General features: G+C 42.5%; 1 non-coding gene across 1 annotated transcript; it reads right to left on the reverse strand.

Moving 5' to 3' along the window:
- Positions 1 to 1048: 1048 nt before the first annotated feature.
- On the reverse strand, positions 1049 to 1123 carry Trnaw-cca (transfer RNA tryptophan (anticodon CCA)). The gene has a single exon. It is a non-coding gene; the product is annotated as a tRNA-Trp (tRNA).
- Positions 1124 to 21741: the final 20618 nt, after the last annotated feature.

Raw genomic sequence — 21741 nt, forward strand, 5'->3', positions numbered from 1 at the left:
TTACACTAGTTGCTGTTTTTCCCATTAATATCTCAGTAGTGAAATTAGTAGGAATTTTTTGAAAATTTATTAACATCTTGAAAGTGGTATCGTTGGTGATACTGTGAGTAGCTTCTCAGCGTGATTGGGCAAAACATTGTGTTCAAAGCTAATGTAAGCATGCAGTGATGGTACGAATCAAACAAGCTTGCTTTTGAGGCGAGTCATTTTCATCCACAACGACCACGAGTGAGACAGAGGAGGGAGGCCGTAAAGAACGAAAGTAACGCTGACAGCTGACCGGCCTGTTGCCAAAATGAATTTCGATAGTTGATAAATCGTTGTGACCTGAATACAAAATATTTCTTGAGGCAACTAAGACTTTATAAATTATAGGGTCGCGATTAAAATATGTCAAACTTTAGCAAACGTTATTATGTCAGCGGTTGTCATTTATCGTGTTGCTATCACATGGACTGCCTCATGACCAGTGGGATTACTTTTAAATAACTGGACATTCTTCTGGCTAGTTGTACCGTCGGTACACGGATCGTGCTTCTTCTGGCTAGTTATAGCGTCGGTTCATGGATCGTGCTTTCCAACGTCAACTATGAGCGTGCCGAGGTCAACGTGCAGCTGAACGCTTGGAAACGATGCGACTTCTGCTTACGATTAAATGTGCACAAAATGCCGTGGCTGCTAGATGCGCCGTCGACTGGGAAAGGGTGGTGAGAGAGGTAGTGGTGGGAGTCGCTCAGAGTGCTGGAGGGGAAGTGTCACTGTAAACGGAGCCCACACTCACATTTTTGGTATATATTAGGCGGGGCCCCTCCACGCCCACACTTACATGGTGACCATTCAAAAAGATCTGCCACCTCTTCTTTGGTTAGTATTCCGGGCGAAATGTAGCGATTTATTTTCATCTGGTTATCTAACCCTTTGTAACTTCCAGAGCAGGGTCACGAATGGAGAATTTTGAGGAAAACCTTCACATTTATCTTCAGAATGAGATTTCCACTCTGCAGCGGAGTGTGCGCTGATATGAAACTTCCTGACAGATTAAAACGGTGTGCCGGACCGAGACTCGAACTCGGGACCTTTGCCTTTGGCGGGCAAGTGCTCTACCAACTGAGCTACCCAAGCACGACTCAAGCCCCGTCCTCACAGCTTTAGTTCTGCCAGTATCTCGTCTCCTACCTTCAAAACTTTGCAGAAGCTCTCCAACGAACCCTGCAGAACTAGGACTCCTGAAAGAAAGGATATTGCGGAGACATGGCTTAGCCACAGCCTTGGGGATGTTTCCAAAATGAGAGTTCCACTCTGCAGCGGAGTGTGTGCTGATATGAAACTTCCTGGCAGTCGTGCTTGGCTACCTTGGTTGGTAGAGCGCTTGCCCGTGAAAGGCAAAGGTCCCGAGCTCGAGTCTCGGTCCAGCACACAGTTTTAATCTGCAAGGAAGTTTCACATTTATCTTGTATCCATGTTAAAATTTTCTTATTTTGCCAAAGCTCAGCGGAGTTTACACAGTCTCACCTCAATAACGTTTTGTGCAGACGCAGTTGCTAGAGAATTCTGAAACAGTGTTTTTTTTAAGTTTATTATGTGAGGAACTGAGGAAAAGTAAGGTCAGCATCTTTTGAAAAAGCGTACACTCGACACAGGACAAACGTGTGATGACTTCACTTATGTTGTTCCAAAACCCATATCATTTCTCGGTTCACCGGGAATCAATCGCCCTTAAAAATTACATTCTTTCATCAGAAAAGTCTGTAGTTAGTGGAATAACACGATAGATAATGAGGCTTTGCATAATAACCATATGACAAAATCAAAATATTCTCCTCTTTTTGTGCTATCATTTCCCAAAATCTGATTTCGATATCTCAGACTGCTTATGAAATATGTGGAATGTTGTGGATATTTCACTCTGGGTTTATCGCTTGTGCAGAGAGATCGCAAATGAGTGCTTTACGTCAGATCAATTTTCTAGAGATTGGTGACAGACAGACATCTCCAGCCAAGTCTAAAGAAAAAGTCAATATGTTAGCTACATTTCATACACAGCAACATATTATGTAATATGCACCAGACACAAAATCATAACGACCCCAAATTTTCATTGAAACCTTTTTAGAATTTCACGCGGTGCCTTACTTCCATGTAAATACCCCAATAACTATGACCATTAACGAAATAATGAACACATCATAATGAAACTGACATATAAAGCTACAAGTAAAGCGAAACTGATTTTTTTTACCGAATAGTTTCTGGAAAATCGTTTGAGAAGGTTTGCTGGGCGTGCTCGCCGATTCCGTAATCGCCCAAGAGGTGGAAAACTTTTGTCGGCCTCCACTTCTGAACAAACAAATGAACTAGCCCAGGTCTTTGGGCGAAAACTGGTCACTCCACATCCGCCACCATATCCTGCGTGGCATATACGTGTGGCTCAATTAGGCATATGCCATCGCAGCGCTCTCCTGCGGCAGTTGTGGTCTATAACTGGCTCGCAAATCATGCTGTTTACGAAGTGGACAAACATAAAATTCCTACGTCCCGTCTATTAAAACGCGTGTTTCTTCCTTTGTCCATATGCTAGTCATGTTGTTCTGTCTGTGGTACATACACTCCTGGAAATGGAAAAAAGAACACATTGACACCGGTGTGTCAGACCCACCATACTTGCTCCGGACACTGCGAGAGGGCTGTACAAGGAATGATCACACGCACGGCACAGCGGACACACCAGGAACCGCGGTGTTGGCCGTCGAATGGCGCTAGCTGCGCAGCATTTGTGCACCGCCGCCGTCAGTGTCAGCCAGTTTGCCGTGGCATACGGAGCTCCATCGCAGTCTTTAACACTGGTCGCATGCCGCGACAGCGTGGACGTGAACCGTATGTGCAGTTGACGGACTTTGAGCGAGGGCGTATGGTGGGCATGCGGGAGGCCGGGTGGACGTACCGCCGAATTGCTCAACACGTGGGGCGTGAGGTCTCCACAGTACATCGATGTTGTCGCCAGTGGTCGGCGGAAGGTGCACGTGCCCGTCGACCTGGGACCGGACCGCAGCGACGCACGGATGCACGCCAAGACCGTAGGATCCTACGCAGTGCCGTAGGGGACCGCACCGCCACTTCCCAGCAAATTAGGGACACTGTTGCTCCTGGGGTATCGGCGAGGACCATTCGCAACCGTCTCCATGAAGCTGGGCTACGGTCCCGCACACCGTTAGGCCGTCTTCCGCTCACGCCCCAACATCGTGCAGCCCGCCTCCAGTGGTGTCGCGACAGGCGTGAATGGAGGGACGAATGGAGACGTGTCGTCTTCAGCGATGAGAGTCGCTTCTGCCTTGGTGCCAATGATGGTCGTATGCGTGTTTGGCGCCGTGCAGGTGAGCGCCACAATCAGGACTGCATACGACCGAGGCACACAGGGCCAACACCCGGCATCATGGTGTGGGGAGCGATCTCCTTCACTGGCCGTACACCACTGGTGATCGTCGAGGGGACACTGAATAGTGCACGGTACATCCAAACCGTCATCGAACCCATCGTTCTACCATTCCTAGACCAACAAGGGAACTTGCTGTTCCAACAGGACAATGCACGTCCGCATGTATCCCGTGCCACCCAACGTGCTCTAGAAGGTGTAAGTCACCTACCCTGGCCAGCAAGATCTCCGGATCTGTCCCCCATTGAGCATGTTTGGGACTGGATGAAGCGTCGTCTCACGCGGTCTGCACGTCCAGCACGAACGCTGGTCCAACTGAGGCGCCAGGTGGAAATGGCATGGCAAGCCGTTCCACAGGACTACATCCAGCATCTCTACGATCGTCTCCATGGGAGAATAGCAGCCTGCATTGCTGCGAAAGGTGGATATACACTGTACTAGTGCCGACATTGTGCATGCTCTGTTGCCTGTGTCTATGTGCCTGTGGTTCTGTCAGTGTGATCATGTGATGTATCTGACCCCAGGAATGTGTCAATAAAGTTTCCCCTTCCTGGGACAATGAATTCACGGTGTTCTTATTTCAATTTCCAGGAGTGTATAAATGAAGATTCCAGTATCCATGAACATGGTATGAGGCAAAAAGGAAATTACCATGTGCAGTCAATAAGGACATCGGCTTATAAAAGTTCCAGTACAAACAGTTGACGACAGTTCTCCAAATGAGACAGAAATCATTTCACCATTGTCACTGTTCGGATTCAGTAGCAGAGTCTTTAAAACGTGTGAAATACGGAACTTGGGACGAGAGAGTGCAAAACATCCTTCTGCAAGTTGCAGAAGCTGTCTTCTGGGTAAAGCCAAACGAATAAACTCACTCCTCAGGAAGAGCACATAGTAATAAGACATCCAATATTATAGAATGTGCTTGTATTAAACTAATAAGAAAGTGGCAGAACCCACTAGAGAATGCGAAGGTTAGTAAAAAAAAATATTGAAACACATTGGAACACGAACCAGCAAAATATAGCGTGATATATTATTATTCAACACCGCCACTCGTTACATTACACTGATCTTAAGTGAGCTATGATCATTCTTCGCGTCTTACTCTATTCTGAAAGCTTTATTCGTAGATATGCTATTAACTTCTAGTTATAACAAATTGTACCAAAAGCAATTCATTTTGATGAATCCACAACATTCCGTTGCTTTAAAACGGCATAGCTCCGTAACAAGCAAGTTACAATAATTCCTTAACCCCGAATACGACGTTTTCCTTCATTTTAATACAAGAAATCGTAGACTTAACTACAGATTTTCAAGAGATGCGCAATTTTCTGATGCTTAGGAACGCAGTTATATATATGGGCTTGAATTGAAAGCCAAAATGGCGACCCGCGACTCTGCGTAGAAGAGAGATGACGTCATCTGACGTAGGCGGCATTCTTCCATCTCACTGATCTACGTTCAGCCGTAGGTCCAGAATACCTGAGATGCTTGTTACTTCCCCGCGCAATCGGAAAGGCTCCCCAACGTGCTCTTTCCTCGCTATGACGTCAGAAATTTGGCACGCTTAACGCTGAACGTTCGAATACACGGTCCGTGTGCCGACGGCTTCAGAGTCCCAGGCGTGTAACAGCGATCAGTGATACGATTCTTGGAAAGGCCTCACGACAGTAGCACGCAGAGAGCAGACCACCTTCACCGTTTCCAAGATACTCGTTCGCAGGCCCAGGAGAATAGCAATCTCACATTTCTCACAGTGGCTTACGTCAGTGCATTTCCCCATTTGTATCTCGTGTCGTTGCTAGAATTATTCCCCATTCGTCTCTGCTTCGCTTATATTAGTTTTCGTACAGCGTCATCTGGACAAAACGCCACCACTTGTGATTCAGTCACGCACTCAGCAGCGATCATAATATTTTGGTCCATCAGCGTAAGTCAGTTTACCAAACACAGTATGTTGGCCGTCAACTTACTGCCAATAAATAGGAAACTGTAACCTGTGTCTTTAGGTCCAGATTATCCTGGGTGTTACTCGTATAAGTGTAGAAATTTTTATCGATTACAGAGGACAATTAGCTGAACAGTATCACATCAGTATTGACTTCTTTTGCAGACTGGTAATTATAGCTTTCAGGAGTAGTATGTTTTTAGTTTGTTTACTACTGCCAAGTACATGCGGCAGGAGCAAACCATTGATACTTACATCCCCCCTTGGTGGCAGGTCAGGTGTTGTAGTCCGGATACGTGGACGCTAAACGGTTAGTCTATACTGACAAGCGAAGTCCACTTAGCGGTGCTGTTACGACCATGCAGAAAACATCAGAGAGTGAACTATGAGACATTTTTGTGGCGAGACTGTTGTATGCAGAGAAAATAGAACTACTGAAGTGGGTCCATGTTAAGGCACCAATGATCACCATATCTGCTCTTATACCCCCAACACCCAGTATTTCAAGGAATGTATGTTTAATCCCCTGAGCCGACCGCTGTGGTCGAGCGGTTCTATTCACTTCAGTCTGGAACCATGTTGCTGCTACTGTCGCAGGTTCGAATTCTGCCTCGGGCGTGGATGTGAGTGATGTCCTTGGGTTAGTTAAGTTTAAGTAGTTCTAAATTGTGATACAGCAACAAAGCAAAGCTACTTCAATTGACACTAGTGCAATATTACTGATTTATGTTCATCACGTAACGATTATTAAATAATTAATGTTTAATTCCATTCGGAACTGATGTCCATCATCAATAAAACGTGACACAGATACACGTTTGTATTTGTTGTGGTATGTTAGCAAACCGCTTCTGCTACCATCTTGAGAAATTTGTTGTCATGCCTGAAATACTTGCGGTATATTTTTTCATGAAGACTTGTGTAGTACCGCTGCCTATCCCACCTGCTTATAGATTGTCGGCCGCTACGAGCGCAGACCGCGATTGTACAAGACTCATTGTAACATACTCTAAGGTGACAAGAGTCATACCGGCCGCTGTGGCCAAGCTGTTCTAGGCGCTTCAGTCCGGAACCGCGCTGCTGCTACGGTCGCAGTTTCGAAACCTGCCTCGGGCACTGATGTGTGTGATATCCTTAGGTTAATTAGGTTTAATTAGTTCTAAGTGTAAGGGACTGATGACCTCAGATATTAAGTCCTGTAGTGCTTAGAGCCATTTGAACCATTTGACAAGAGTCGTAGGATACCTTCTAATATCGTGTCTGATCTCCTTTTTTCCGGCGTAACGCAGCAAATCGACGTAACTTCACTCGACAAGTCGTTGGAAGTCCCATGCAGAAATACTGAGAAATTCTGCTTCTGTAGCCGCCCATCGTTGCGGAAGTGTTAGCGGTACAGGATGTTGTGCACCGAACGGCCTCTCGACTACGTCCCGTAGATGTTAGATGGGTTTCGTGTCGGACGATTTGGATAGGCATATCATCCGCTCGAATTGTCCAGAACGTTCTTCACGTCAGTCGCGTACAATTGTGGCCAGGTGACATGGCGCACTGTCTTCCATAAAGATTCCATTGTTTTTTGGGTACATGAAGTCCATGAATGGCTGCAAATGGTCTCCAAGTAGCCGAACATGACCATTTCCAGTCAATGATCGGTTGAGTTGGACCTCAGGACCCAGTCCATTCCATGTAAACACAGACCTCACAATTATGGAGCCGGCACCAACTTGCACAGCGGCTTGTCGGCAACTTGGTTCCATGGCCTCGTGCGATCTGCGCCACACTCGAAACCTACCATCAGCTCTTACCAACTGAAATGGGACTCAGTTGACCAGGTCACGGTTTTCGAGTCGTCTAGGGTACAGCCGATTTGGTCACGACCCCAGGACAGGCGATGTTGTGCTGTTAGCAGAGGCACTCGAGTAAGCCATCTGTTTCCATGCCCAGTAACTCCAGATTTCACCACACTATCCTAGCGGCTACGTCTCACATTGATTTCTGCGGGTATTTCACGCAGTGTTGCTTGTCTGTTAGCACTGACAACGCTGCACAGACGCCTCTACTCCCGGTCGTTAAGTGAAGGTCGTCGGCCAACGCGTTATCCGTGGTGAGAGGTAATGCCTAAAATATAGTATTATCGGCACTATTTTGACACTATGGATCTCGGAATATTTGATTCCCTATCGGTTTCTGAAATGGAATGTCCTATACGTCTAGCTACAACTACCATTCCGTGTTCGAAGTCTGTTAATTCACGTGGTGCGACCACAGTCAGCTGAGTCCAAATGACAGCTCTGCCAATGCGCTGCCCTTTTTACCTTTTGTAGGCGATGCTATCACCATTGGTATATGTTCACATTATATTATCCCTTCCTTTTGTGGTTATTAATTATTATTATTAAGTGAAACACAAGAAAGAGATTATATATATATATATATATATATATATATATATATATATATATATAACTCCGCCTAAGCCGGTCCCAAGCCCGGTTGTAAAAGGAGGAGGGGGAGGAGTAACACCTCGTAAAAAAACCTTGGTTCACCTGGCCCGGGTGATAGTACCTTGTGAGGGTCCCTTGCCAGGGATACGGCGAAGACCTCAACGGTAGTGAAGACGGAGATGAAGATCATCGGTACGGCGGAACTGGCGGAAGAGGTAAGCATTATCAACAAGATAAAGCATATTGAAAAGCCCAGACACGTCTGTGTGGCAACCACCGGTACTCTGGCCAGCGTCTGTTCACCATGTGAGGTGCGGCTGAACACCAAGCTCCAGGAACTAACAATCCCTGGTTCTAACTACCCAGCATTAGCTGGAACTTAATTACAAGCAGTATGATTCGTACAAGTAAAATTAATATTACCCCAGGTGGCCAATCCACTCGCCCTGTGGCGACAACCAAGCTATCGGATTCTGGGGAGCTTGGGCTCGTACGACAGAGAAAGTCGGAGTTCTCTAGTAAACGTCCACGAAAGTCCCATACATTTATTGGCACTTTTAACATTCAGACACTAATTCAGACAGGCAAACTTCATAATCTTACAACAGAACTCAACAAACAGAAAATTCAAATCCTTGCTCTCCAAGAGACCAGATTCACTGATTCAGAAACAATAGACTACAACCATTACCGTATCTTTAAAAGTAAAACAGACAAGAAAATTGGCAAAGGAGCTGCAATATTTGGCATGGCTTTTATTGTAAATAAGGACACCCTTGACTCTGTTATAGACATAAATCAAATCAGTAACAGACTAATGACCATGCGAATCAAGCACACCAACAAAATATATACATTTATTAATGTTCATGCACCTACCAACATTGCCAACAAAAAAGAACCGGAGAAGACAGAAAAATTTTGGGAAAAACTCGAAACTGAAATGTCCAAAATTCCAGAGGAGGATGTAAAAATTCTTCTAGGGGATTTCAACGCGCAAATTGGCAAAGAGAGGAAATATAAAAAAACAGTCGGTAATTACCCTGCACACAAATTCGCAAACAAGAACGGCATGAGACTCATCGAGTTATGTCAGCAAAACAACCTAAAAATCGTGACAACATCACTTCGAAAAGACCCCAAGAAACAAAAAACATGGAGATCACCAAACCTTCAGCTTGGTGAATTTCAAATAGACCATGTTGCGATCTCCTATGACTTCCAGAAAGAAATACACGACGTTCAAGTCCGCAGAGGGGCAAATATAGATTCTGACCACTACCTTACCAGAGTTAAAATTAAATTCACTCCAAAAAGGAAACGCCAAAGGAAATCACCACTAATTCCCAAATTTGACTTGAAAAATATCAAGGAATCAGAAATTACAGAAGCATGGGATAAACAACCAACAAACAACTGGAAAGATTTCCGAACGAAAATTATACAGAAAGCAAGAGATTTGATTCCGTTAAAGAAAATATCCAAGCATCCATGGTGGAATTCGAATTGTGATAACGCATTAGAAGAGAGACAACAAGCCTTTTTAAATTACAATTGTGACAAATCAGAAACCACACAACAAACATTTTTCAAAGTGAGAAAACAAACAGCTAAAATACTTAGACAAACTAAAAGAAAATACCTTAATGAACAGCTAAACACAATTGAAGAAAACTTTAAGAACCACAACACTCAAGATTTTTATAAAATATTCGCAAATCAAATCAAAGGATACACTCCACAAAATCTCTGCTTCCGGAAACAGAATGGAAAATTGGCACTAACTAACAAAGAAAATTGCCAAGAACTAGCTAAATATTTCTCACAACTCCTAAATTGCCCACAACCAAGTACAAGATTCCCCAGATTACAACCAGAACACACGAATGAGACTTCACTACCACCATCTCAAGAAGAAATTTATAGTCACATTAGAAAACTCAAAAATAATAAATCATCGGGAGAAGATGGAATTGTAGCTGAACTACTGAAAAACCTTGGTCCAAATTCGTTAAAAGAGATCACTAGCATCATCCAAGAAATTTGGCAGACAGAAAATATCCCAGAGGAGTGGAAGTGTGCACTAATTCACCCATTGCACAAAAAGGGAGAGAGATCAGACGTAAACAACTACAGAGGCATTTCACTTTTACCAGTTACCTACAAAATTCTATCTGCATGTCTCCTAAAGGGGGCACAAGAACAACTAGAACATACAATTTCAGATTACCAAGCAGGCTTTCGTCCTAATAGATCATGCCCGGAACAGATATTCAACCTTAAAACTATTTTAAAGATTAAAGCAATCAGGTCAAAACCAATAATCTGCACATTCGTTGATTTCAAAAAGGCATACGATTCCATAGACAGACAGTCTCTATGTCACATTCTCGAAGAACGAGGCCTAGACACTAAAACCCGAAAACTAATTGAACAAACACTAACAGAAACCAAATCAAAAATTAAATTCAGAGGGGAAATTTCGGAACCATTCTCAATTAAAACAGGAGTAAGACAAGGAGATGGGATCTCACCACTATTATTCAATATAGTTTTGGACAAAGTTATGAAAGAGTGGGAAGTAACACTAAGGAAACAAAGCTTGTGGAAGCCAATTGAACTAGGAAGAGGTAAAGGAAAATTGAACATCCCTTATTTAGCGTTTGCAGATGACTTGGCAATTATAACTGACAGTGAAGAAACAGCAGTAAAACAAATTGAGACACTTAAAGAATGTGCTGAGAAGGTTGGCCTGCAAATCTCCTTTAAGAAGACAGAATTCATCTGCTCAAAATTAGATATTTCGAAACTAAAAACAAAGTATGGTGAAATAACTAGAGTCAAGCACTTTAAGTATCTCGGTGAAGTTATTGAACCAACAGGACTTGAGAAAATAGCACAAAAAAACCGATTACAGAAAATCAAGAAAGCATTCGGACTTATTCAAAATATATATAACAAGAAATGTCTATCAAAAGGCACTAAAATCAGACACTACAACACAGTCATCAAACCAACAGTCACATATGCAAGTGAAACACTCTCCCTGAATAGAAAATTAGATTTACACGAAATTAAGAAAGTAGAGAGAATAATTATTAGAAAAATCCTAGGACCACGATACACACAAGATGGATACAGGCTGCAGACTACCGAGACAACCGAAAAAATATCAAACATCGAGGCAGATATCAGGAAGAGGCGGATGAAGTTTTATGGACATATAGACAGATTACCTGGAAACAGGTTAACTAAACGTCTATTGGACTATATGACATCACTTAAGGCAACAATACCCTGGGTAACTGAAGTTAAGAAGGATTTGAAAAAGGCAAAAATTGACATAACAAACACATCAGACCGGGATACATTCAGAAGAAAAATCGACAAGTGGAAGTTTACTCCAGAGACGGAATCTAAACCTTTCCGACCAAAGTGGACCGAAGAAAGGAAGAAGGCCTTTGGGGAGGCAATGAAGAAATACTGGGAAAATAAGAAGAACATTAAGAAATGTTAATCACCTGCTTATCGTTCTCCCATGGGGACATTCGCTAATAATAATAATATATATATATATATATATATATATATATATATATATATATATATATATATTGATTTGTACGTGGTCAAAGATAAATATTAAATTATGTTTCAAATGGGTGCCAGGCTCTCTACAAATTATTTGAAATGCTTTCTGCGAAATGTAATGCAGGCTAAGTTCACTGACGTACAATAAATCGTATCTTTGAAAGTATGCATTTTTTGACGAAATAAAATTTGTGAAGCTTTGCACTTTAGTTCATTGAATAACTTGAAATGATTCTTTCTGCTCCTGATGTGGTGATATGTTACACAGAAAAATAAATTTAAATACGCCGCGTAATGGCGGCCAGTTGTTGCCAGTCAAAGATCACCGCTGCTCGCTTCGCAGAAACTGATAAAAATGCTCCATAACTTCCTGCAATTATTAATTCAGGAAGAATTGTTTGCATGGGTTCTTTAAGTAACACAATTCACTCACTTTTTGTAAATATATTTCCACAAAGCACAGAATACACACTTGAATTATTCGCTACGTACGAGAACAAATGGAACAAAAGCTACCGCAAGCGTACCTTACCTACAGCAGAAGAAATGATCTGACTGGAAGTGATTTTAAATATCTTTTTTCTCTTATATATAATGACAAAGATAATAATGTCAGTTTCGAGAACATTATGCACTACGATCTCATTTAATATAAATAATGTCTTTTCATTACATTGCAATCGATATAGTCCTTCTTTGAAGCTAATTTAATACATTTTCATAATTAATTTGTCGTTTATGTCTACATAATGTTATTCAGAGTCCTTTTAATATTTACTTCAAATGTATTGGCTTGAATATTTCAAAAGGGACACTATAACATCCGTATCCCGTAACTTTTGTGAACTCAGTGCATACAGTAGCGACACTAACTGTCGTGAAAATTGCTACCGTTTGTCAGCTGCAACGACACTAGCGTCCCTAGCGGCTAGAAATCCAGCTGTAAGATTGTTTGTTTTAATAATTTTCCTTCTTAATTAACGAAATAACAGTTATATTTTTGCGTTCCAAGCTTAGTAAAAATGATCGGGAGACACGAATGATAGTGAAATAAATGTCGAAACAGCCGATTCTCCTCTCCGATTCAGTGACATAATCTGCACGTCAATGAAAAAGAAAATCTTTCTAATATGCCTCTAATTACAGCTTAGTTCGCTAAAGCAAGAAAATGTACACGCTAGTTCCATGAAAGTGAAGCAGATATTTGTGTTATTGTCCGTTCTTACTATTGTAGGCAATTTCCTTGACACATAACAAGTTTCTGTGGATTCTATTGATTCGCACATTCTTGCTCTCCCTTCGACTTTCTAAAAAAGAATTGTAAATGTAATTGGTTTTGCTTCAAAAGTGAATATGTTGAAGATTCTTGCCGTCTGTGCCTCAGAAGTAGCTACAATTGTAGACCTGGTACTGAGAAACTGTTTTATTTATTTTGACGTTTTATTCAGATACAGTTATAGTGGCTTATTTGGTACAATAAATAATGTGTAAGTATCCAAGTTTTCTATTTTCCACAATAATTGGTTTGAATGGTACTGTAATGAAGAAACGTCTCGTTTTTGAGTAGACGTACGACTTCTTTCTGGAGAAGGTCTTATGATTACGACCCATTTTTTGTTCCCAAGAGAAAACGAAATCCTTCATTAATCATTTGTAAGTTACAAGAGCATCTTACAAATATTCTCTGTAATGTACTGTCTAATAACTCTCAAGTTCCTTTGAAAACTAAAGAAAGACAAATGTGGTGTAATTTTTTCGTTATTGCGTATTTTTGTGGCACTGCATACCACTCCCTATTGTAAAAAAAACTATGTTACGTATCAATATAGACGATACTATTCGCACTTATCCGATATCGCACTCAGAAATGTAGCTCTCCTTCTGACTTGAGCGCTGTTGTCGCACTGCACAACAGAAATGAACAGGAGTGCCGTGACTAAATGTTACAACGTGGTAAGAGAGTCGTAGCTTAGATTCCGTGCTGCGTGATGATGTAGAACGCAAATTAAAGTAATTTTTGTCGAAGTAATTGAAATTATTGCCTCGGAATTTGCGTGTGTTAACGCTTCAGTACTGGTGATTTGAGAGTGATAATTCCCAAATCGAGTGTCGTGTTGCGGGAATAATAATCAAACGCGTAGTGACGATTCACGGCCAAAGTACGTGTACTGGACAATTATCTGTGAGAACACTAAAATGAGAGAGAGAGAAACATTCATTGTTCAGCTAGAATTATGACCACCGAGCTACTATCGATGTAAGCCCGTCCAGGCCATAGCAACGTCCCTGGCGAGAAATGACTGCTGGTCAGTCACAAGTGCAGTGCATACAATATCAGGCTGGGTTTGGGCGGGCACCCGTCATTACCAGGTCGGACGTCGTAGGCTGGCCAGAGTGGCAAAACAGTTACGGAACTAACATCAGACTTCAATGCATATCGGAGTGCAAGTGTGTCTGAACACACAGGCACCCAACATTGCTAACAATGGGCCTCCACAACCGACGACCCATTCAGATTCCACTGTTAACGCCACGACTTCGATAACTACGGCTGAAATGGGCGCATGACCATCGGCACTGGACGTTGGCGCAGCGGGAGAGCGTTTCATGGTCTGCGGAATAGCGATACCTTCTTCGTTACGCCAATGGAAGGCCACGAACCCGAGATGTTCCACGGAAATACGCATTGACACTTGTGTTTCGGGAGGAGGCAAGCCAGTGGCGGCTCCATTATGCTCTGGTCAACATTCAAGCATGGGTCCACTGGAGCTCGCACAAGGCACCATGATCGCTAAGCAGTATCGTACCATGGTTGCAGACCACGTACACCCGTTCATGCCGATCGTGTTTCCATACATTCGTGACATTTTTCAACAAGACAATGCGCCGGGTCAGAAGGCCAGGAGTATGATGGAGTGGTTCGAGGAACACAGTGGCGAGATCCAACTGACGTGCTGGCTCCCCAACTTGCCAGATCTGAACCCGATGGAACACATATGGGATGTGATCGAGCGTGGCGCCTCCCTTCCCGGAACTTACAGGAAGTAGGTGACTTGTGTGTGCAAATGTGGTGCCAATTCTCTGCAGCGACCTAACAAGGCCTCATTGCTACCACGCCTCGATGCATCGCCACTGTTATTCATACCAAAAGCGGACATACCGGCTGTTAGGTAGGTGGTCGTAATGTTCTGCCTGATCAGTGTATAATCGTTTTGATCATATATATCAAATCCGTGAATACTTTTCGTTCTGATATCATACTGCGAAACATTAATACGGTCGTGTCACTATTAGCCACTCGTACTCTTACGAAAACAACTACTAATGTCACTAGAACGGGTTGATACCAATTGAAAGAACTGTGTCTCTCGTCTAAAGTGATAACAGCGTATTTGAACAATGGTTTTCATGTGCTTGTCGCAGAGTACTCAGGTACGAAGAGTTAAACCACCCGATTTCTGACACTCGTCGCTGGGTTTACGTAATTATTTTACAACTTTTTCAAGTGGGAGAGAGACCAGGTGTTAGTTACTAAAACGCCAGGCTATGGCAAGAAAAAAAAAGGAATAAAAGTGAGATAGTGTTAATACTTTCATCCTTCTTTACCTCATCTGCATTACTGCAGATGACGTGTCACTGAGCACATTTTTACTGTGCATGCAGTACACTTGAGGTGCCTAGTTGTCTCCACTGCCCTGTGTGGAATACATAAGTTCTTGTACACTTCACTGACCTGTTGTCTTCATGATGATGATGATGTCCCCTGCGCAGAAAACAGCACGCAGGTCGTGGATTATTTTTCTTGAGGCTGAAATTAACTTCGCAAGGAACTGCTGCTACGAATAAACTATAACTCATTTGGGATGTCACTCGCGTTTTTATTGATATAGACACGAGAAACTATTCTTGATCACAAGTCATTACATCTGGCTAAAATAACATGAAATACATCCTGCGGCAGACTACATGTCTGTCTACTGGAACCGTCAGAACTGGAGAATAAAATAACATGAATCAAATACTACTATTACAGACAACATGTCTGTACCTAGCGACGGACGGAACTGTAGTAAATAATATTGCATGAAACAAATATTGCTATAACAGACAAAATGTCTGTCTACAGGAACGGTCAGAACTGGAGAGCCGGACTGCCTGAGACTCTCCACCTGCCAAGCCAGCAAGGAGTGACCAGAACGCCACCGAAGTGCATCGGCAGTAATATCGTCAGTCTTTTGTTTTAGTAATACTTTGATTTAATAATTTTGAAATGACTGATTGATAGCTGGCTGTTGAGAGATGTTTATTTAAAAAAATGAAGTAATTTGGATGACAGGTTTAATTAATAATAACAACTAAAGTTTAACGTTTTGGCGCCCTACCGCCGAACACAGCAGCCAATCACAGAGCAGCAGCATCATGCAGGCGGTCTTTCTCACGGGAATCTACCATCTGTCACCGGTACCTCACCCCACATTGCGTCATCTCTATGCTTATTGCATCTCCACTGCCCTGGGAATAGCTTCCAGGAACCTAATATGATGGCTGAATAAGCGAGTAATATTACAAGGCGTGTTAGAGACTGCAAAATGAGGCTGGTCTGAAAGTGTAAGTCTTCCATACTCATGCCAGACACTCTAGGGGGTGAGAAATAAAGAAGCTGGGCTGGACAGTCAAAGATCCGCACATTCCTCAGAACGTTTGTTGTGTGAACTGCAGTGCGCGGTCTTGCATTATAGTGCTGAAATATGGTACCACGATCGTGAAGAATATTTCAACAGATGTAATTCTTGCCACATACTGGTGAGCATAAAGCTCCCAAGTCAGCGATTCGAACGGAAGCAGGTAGTCGGAGTTCTTTTTATAGGTCTCTGGTGGCCTGCCAAGCACCGACGGCTGCTCGTTAAACTTTATGACATGGCTAAGGACTTCCGAATGACAAACTTAGTGGAATGCCTCCTTCAAAATAGACATTCTTATGTGATGCTACAGGGGGGTGAAAAATTGAGACAAATGTATGGTCTACCCCAAGGCATTGTCCTGTCACCAATTTTATAAGTACCTAACATCTGTACAAACGACCAGCCTATAAACGCTGAGATGAGCCGGTTACACTTGCCGATCATACTGCCGTGGCTGCACAAGGAAAATCGTGTGAGGAAGCGGAAGGGAACTGATGTGAACTCTCGAAGACTTAGATGTGTACTACAGAGAAAATTTCTTCAAACAACACCCCTTTAAGACTGAAGTGTGTGCTTTGCACCTCAGAGATAAAGACGCACATAGGGCAATAAAAGTGATGCGGCTGGGTCAGGAGTTGAATTACAATGATTCGCCGAAATATTCGACTTTACAAAACTATGACATTTCGGAGGTACTGACAAAATGTTTAGGTTAAGATATGGTAATGATGTCATTCGAAAAATCACGGTATAAAACGCGGACATCATCCTCAAATTCTAAGAAAATCAGCTCTCGCACCATGTTTCTCTACAGCAGAGTATGCAGCATCTGTGTGGTACAAATCTGCAAGCGCCAAATAAGTCGACTTGGTAATTAATGAGACACTTTACAAGTATCGGAAGTCTTGACCACATTTTTTCTGTTATTTCCAAAGTCGCCTTCCTTTGTTTGGACATTCTGTCATTTTCAATCATAGAAAACTGTTCAGGATATACATTGTATCTTGTCAAATTTATAAAAGAGACAAGTGCAAACTGGTACTGTGGCAGCATTTTGCACCATTGTCTAGGTTAAGGATTTTGAGAAGATACAATGTACATATTTAAGAATTTTATATGACTGACATTATATTGCCTAACAAAATGACGGAATGTCGAAACACTTAAGGTGGTTTTGGATATAATAGAGAGTGTGGTCAAGACATCTTGAAGTTATAAAGTGCGTCGAAATGGCCGCTTCGTCTCATAGTATTTCAAGCAAACGGCAATACAGTTTCTGTCTGCCTAAGACCAATGCCAGTAAAACAAATTTACCCCACTTTCGGTGTAGCTCCACCGACAATGAGAAGTCTAGTTGCAGCTCAGTCCGAAAGGAGGAGACTGGCTTATGATGACAGGTATCCATTAAACGACTGCCAAGTACGGCACAGCCGACTGAAATCCCGGTGAAGTTTTATGCGAATGATCAAACCTTCAGACGAGCCGCCTGAAATACGGCGAGAAAATGTATACCAAAACTGTATCAATCAAACGCTAATAAAGCCTAACGAACTGCTACCTCCTGGGAACCATCTAACGTTCACAAAGTATAGAGCGCTTGGCAGTTTAAGAACTAGCACGGTGCAATACCAACGTGAGAAAACGGTGAGTATGAAAAAACGACTCCCGTGAGTGTGGTGCAATACGAAAACGTCAACATATAATGATCTGCACAAAAACAGGGAAAGCACGCAGAGTGGCAGTCCTTATTATAGAATAACAAAGTCAACCACGTTGTTGATTACTGTAAACATGCAGTTTAGTTGGTGACCCGGACACTTAAAGTAAGCTAAGTTCGGTGGCCATACTCAGTCGCTCCTCCGCCAGGAGTTTGAGCGAATCTAAGCTTCCTGTCACTTTTCACTGGGACATCTACCAAAGCGATGCCGTCGGTTCGACCACCAAAAATCGAAGCCAGACTCATTACTGAACACTGCAGAATGCCATTCAGTGTCCCAGTTGACTCAAACCTTATTCCATGCAAGACTCTCTTGTCTGTTGTATGATGTCAGAGATAAACGACGCATAGTATCTCGAAATCTGAACACAGCTTCCAGTGAATTGCAATCGACAGTATGTCTGTAAGTCGTGATGGGCTGTGCGAGCTCTGATTTCTCTTATTTTAACACGATGATCATGTCTCGCTACGTAGATGAGAGCTAACAGATAATTTTCTCATTCGGAGAGAAAGAGGGTGATTGAAAGTTCTGCCACAACGAAAAACACCTTTGTTTTAATGATGTCCACTCCAATTCACGTATCATGTCAGTGACACTCTATCCCCTATTTCGCGATAATACAAAACGAGGAGCCCTTCTTTGAACTTTTTCGATGTCCTCCATCAGTCCCATCTTATGCAGATCCAACACCGCACAGCGATAACCCACAAGAGGGCGGACAAGCCTGGTGTACACAGTCTATTTAGTAGGACTGTGGCATTTTCTAAGTGTTGCACCGATAAATCGCAGTCTTTGGTTTGCTTTACCCACAACATTATTTGGGTGATCGTCCCAATTTAAGTTATTCGTAATTGTAATCCCTCAGTATTCAGTTGAATTTACAGCCTTATTTAGTGTGATTTATAGATATGTAGTGGATTTCTTTTAGTACTCATATGGACAATTCACACCCTACTTACAATCAACTTCCACTTTTTGCACCTTATAGATATCTTGTCCAAATCATTTTGCAGTTGGTTTTGATCATCTGATCGCCTTACAAGACGATAAATGGCAGCATCTTCTGCAAACCATCTAAGAGGGCTGCTCAGAATGTCTCCTATGTCGTTTATGTAGATCAGGAACAATAGAGGGCCTATAACACTTCCTCTCAAACATGAGATCGACAGGAAGCGCAAAATGGCTAAGCAGGGATGGCTAGAGGACAAATGTAAGGGTGTAGAGGCCTATATCACTAGGGGTAAGATAGATACTGCCTACAGAACAATTAAAGAAACCTTTAGAGATAAGAGAACCACTTGTATGAATATCAAGAGTTCAGATGGAAACCCAGTTCTAAGCAAGTAAGGGAAAGCAGAAAGGTGGAATGTGTATATAGAGGGTCTATACAAGGGCGATGTGCTTGAGGACAAAATTATGAAAATGTTTAAGAGGATACTGATGAAGGTGAAATGGGAGATATGATACTGCGTGAAGAGTTTGACAGAGCACTGAAAGACCTAAGCCGAAACAAGGGCCCAGGAGTAGACAACATTCCATTAGAACTACTGACAGCCTTGGGAAAGCCAGTCCTCACAAAACTCTACCATGTGGTGGGCAAGATGTATGAGACAGGCGGAATACCCTCAGACATCAAGAAGAATATAATAATTCCAATCCCAAAGAAAGCAGGTGTTGACAGATGTGAACATTACTGAACTATCAGTTTAATAAGTCACGGCTGCCAAATTCTAACGCGAATTCTTTACCGGCGAATGCAAAATGTGATAGAAGCCAACCTCGGGGAAAATCTGTTGGGATTCCGTAGAAATGTTGGAACATATGAGGCAATACTGGCCCTACGACTTATCTTAGAAAATAGATTAACGAAAGGCAAACCTACGTTTCTAGCATTTGTAGACTTAGAGAAAGCTTTTGACAATGTTGCCTGGAGTACTCTCTTTCAAATTCTGAAGGTGTCAGGGGTAAAATACAGTGAGCGAAAGGCTATTTACAATTTGGACAGACGCCAGATGGCAGTTATGAGAGTCGAGGGACATGAAAGGGAAGCAGTGGTTGGGAATGGAGTGAGACAGATTGTAGCCCCTCCCCGATGTTAATCAATTTGTATATTGAGCAAGGAGTAAAGGAAACAAAAGAAAAATTCGGAGTAGGCATTAAAATCCATGGAGAAGAAATAAAAACTTTGAGGTTCGCCGATGACATTGTAATTCTGTCAGAGACAGCAAAGGACTTGGAAGAGCAGTTGAACGGAATGGACAGTGTCTTGAAAGGAGGATATAAGATGAACATCAACAAAAGCAAAACGAGGATAATGGAATGTAGTCGAGTTAACTGGGATGATGCTGAGGGAATTAGATTAGGAAATGAGACACTTAAAGTAGTAAAGGAGTTTTGCTATTTGGGGAGCAAAATAACTGATGATGGTCGAAGTAGAGAGGATATAAAATGTAGACTGGCAATGGCAAGGAAAGCGTTTCTGAAGAAGAGAAATCTGTTAACATCAAGTATAGATTTAAGTGTCCGGAAGTCGTTTCTGAAAGTATTTGTATGGAGTGTAGCCATGTATGGAAGTGAAACAAGGACGATAAATAGTTTGGACAAGAAGAGAATAGAAGCTTTCGAAATGTGGTGCTACAGAAAAATGCTAAAGATTAGATGGGTAGATCACACAACTAATGAGGAGATATTGAATAGAATTGGGGAATGAGGAGTTTGTGGCACAACTTGACTAGAAGAAGGGATCGATTGGTAGGACATGTTCTGAGGCATCAAGGAACACCAACTTAGTATTGGAGGGCAGCGTGGAGGGTAAAAATCGTAGAGGGAGACCAAAAGATGAATACACTAAGCAGATTCAGAAGTATGTAGGTTGCAGTAGGTACTGGGAGACGAAGAAGCTTGCACAGGATAGAGTAGCATGGAAAAGCTGCATCAAACCAGTCTCAGGACTGAAGACCACAACAACAACAACAAAAACACTTCCTTGGGAAACGCCAGATGTTATTTCTATTGTGCTTAATGACTTTCCGTGACTTTCTGACAGGAAATCACGAATCCAGTCGCACAACTGAGGCGATATTCCATAGGCAGGAAGTTTGGTTAGAAGACGCTTGTGAGGAACGGTGTCGAAAGCCTTGTGGAAATCTAAAAATACGGCATCAATTTGACAACCCTGCACTCATTACTTGGTGAGAAAAAAAAGCCAGTTGTGTTTTCCAAGAACGATTTCTGCTGAATTCGTGCTGACCATTAGTAAAAAAAAATGGTTCAAATGGCTCTGAGCACTATGGGACTCAACTGCTGAGGTCATTAGTCCCCTAGAACTTAGAACTAGTTAAACCTAACTAACCTAAGGACATCACAAACATCCATGCCCGAGGCAGGATTCGAACCTGCGACCGTAGCGGTCTTGCGGTTCCAGACTGCAGCGCCTTTAACCGCACGGCCACTTCGGCCGGCACCATTAGTCAGTAAATCGTTTTATTCAAGACAATTCGTTATGTTCGCACACAATATGTTTTCCAAACCCCTACTGCAAATCGACGTTAGTGCTATGGGTCTGTAATTCAGCGGATTACTCCTTTTTATTTCTAGGGTACTGGTGTGACTTGTGCAGCTTTCCGGTCTTTACGTACAGATCTTTCGATGAGCGAGCGTTTATATATGTTATGTAGGGATCTACTGTATCAGCATACTCTGGAGAGAACCTGACTAGTATGCAGTCTGGACCGGAAGCCTACACTTTATTAAGTAATTTAATATGCTTTACTACACCGACCATATCTCATTCTGTTACTCATATTAGCAGTTGTTCTAGGTTAGAATTATGGAATATTTACGTCGTCCTCTTTGGTGAACGAACTTCGGAAAACCGTGTTTAGTAACTCTGCTTTAGTGGCACTGTCCTCGGTGACATAGC

This window comes from Schistocerca nitens, chromosome 9 (assembly GCF_023898315.1).
Source record: "Schistocerca nitens isolate TAMUIC-IGC-003100 chromosome 9, iqSchNite1.1, whole genome shotgun sequence".
Lineage (NCBI taxonomy): Eukaryota > Metazoa > Arthropoda > Insecta > Orthoptera > Acrididae > Schistocerca > Schistocerca nitens.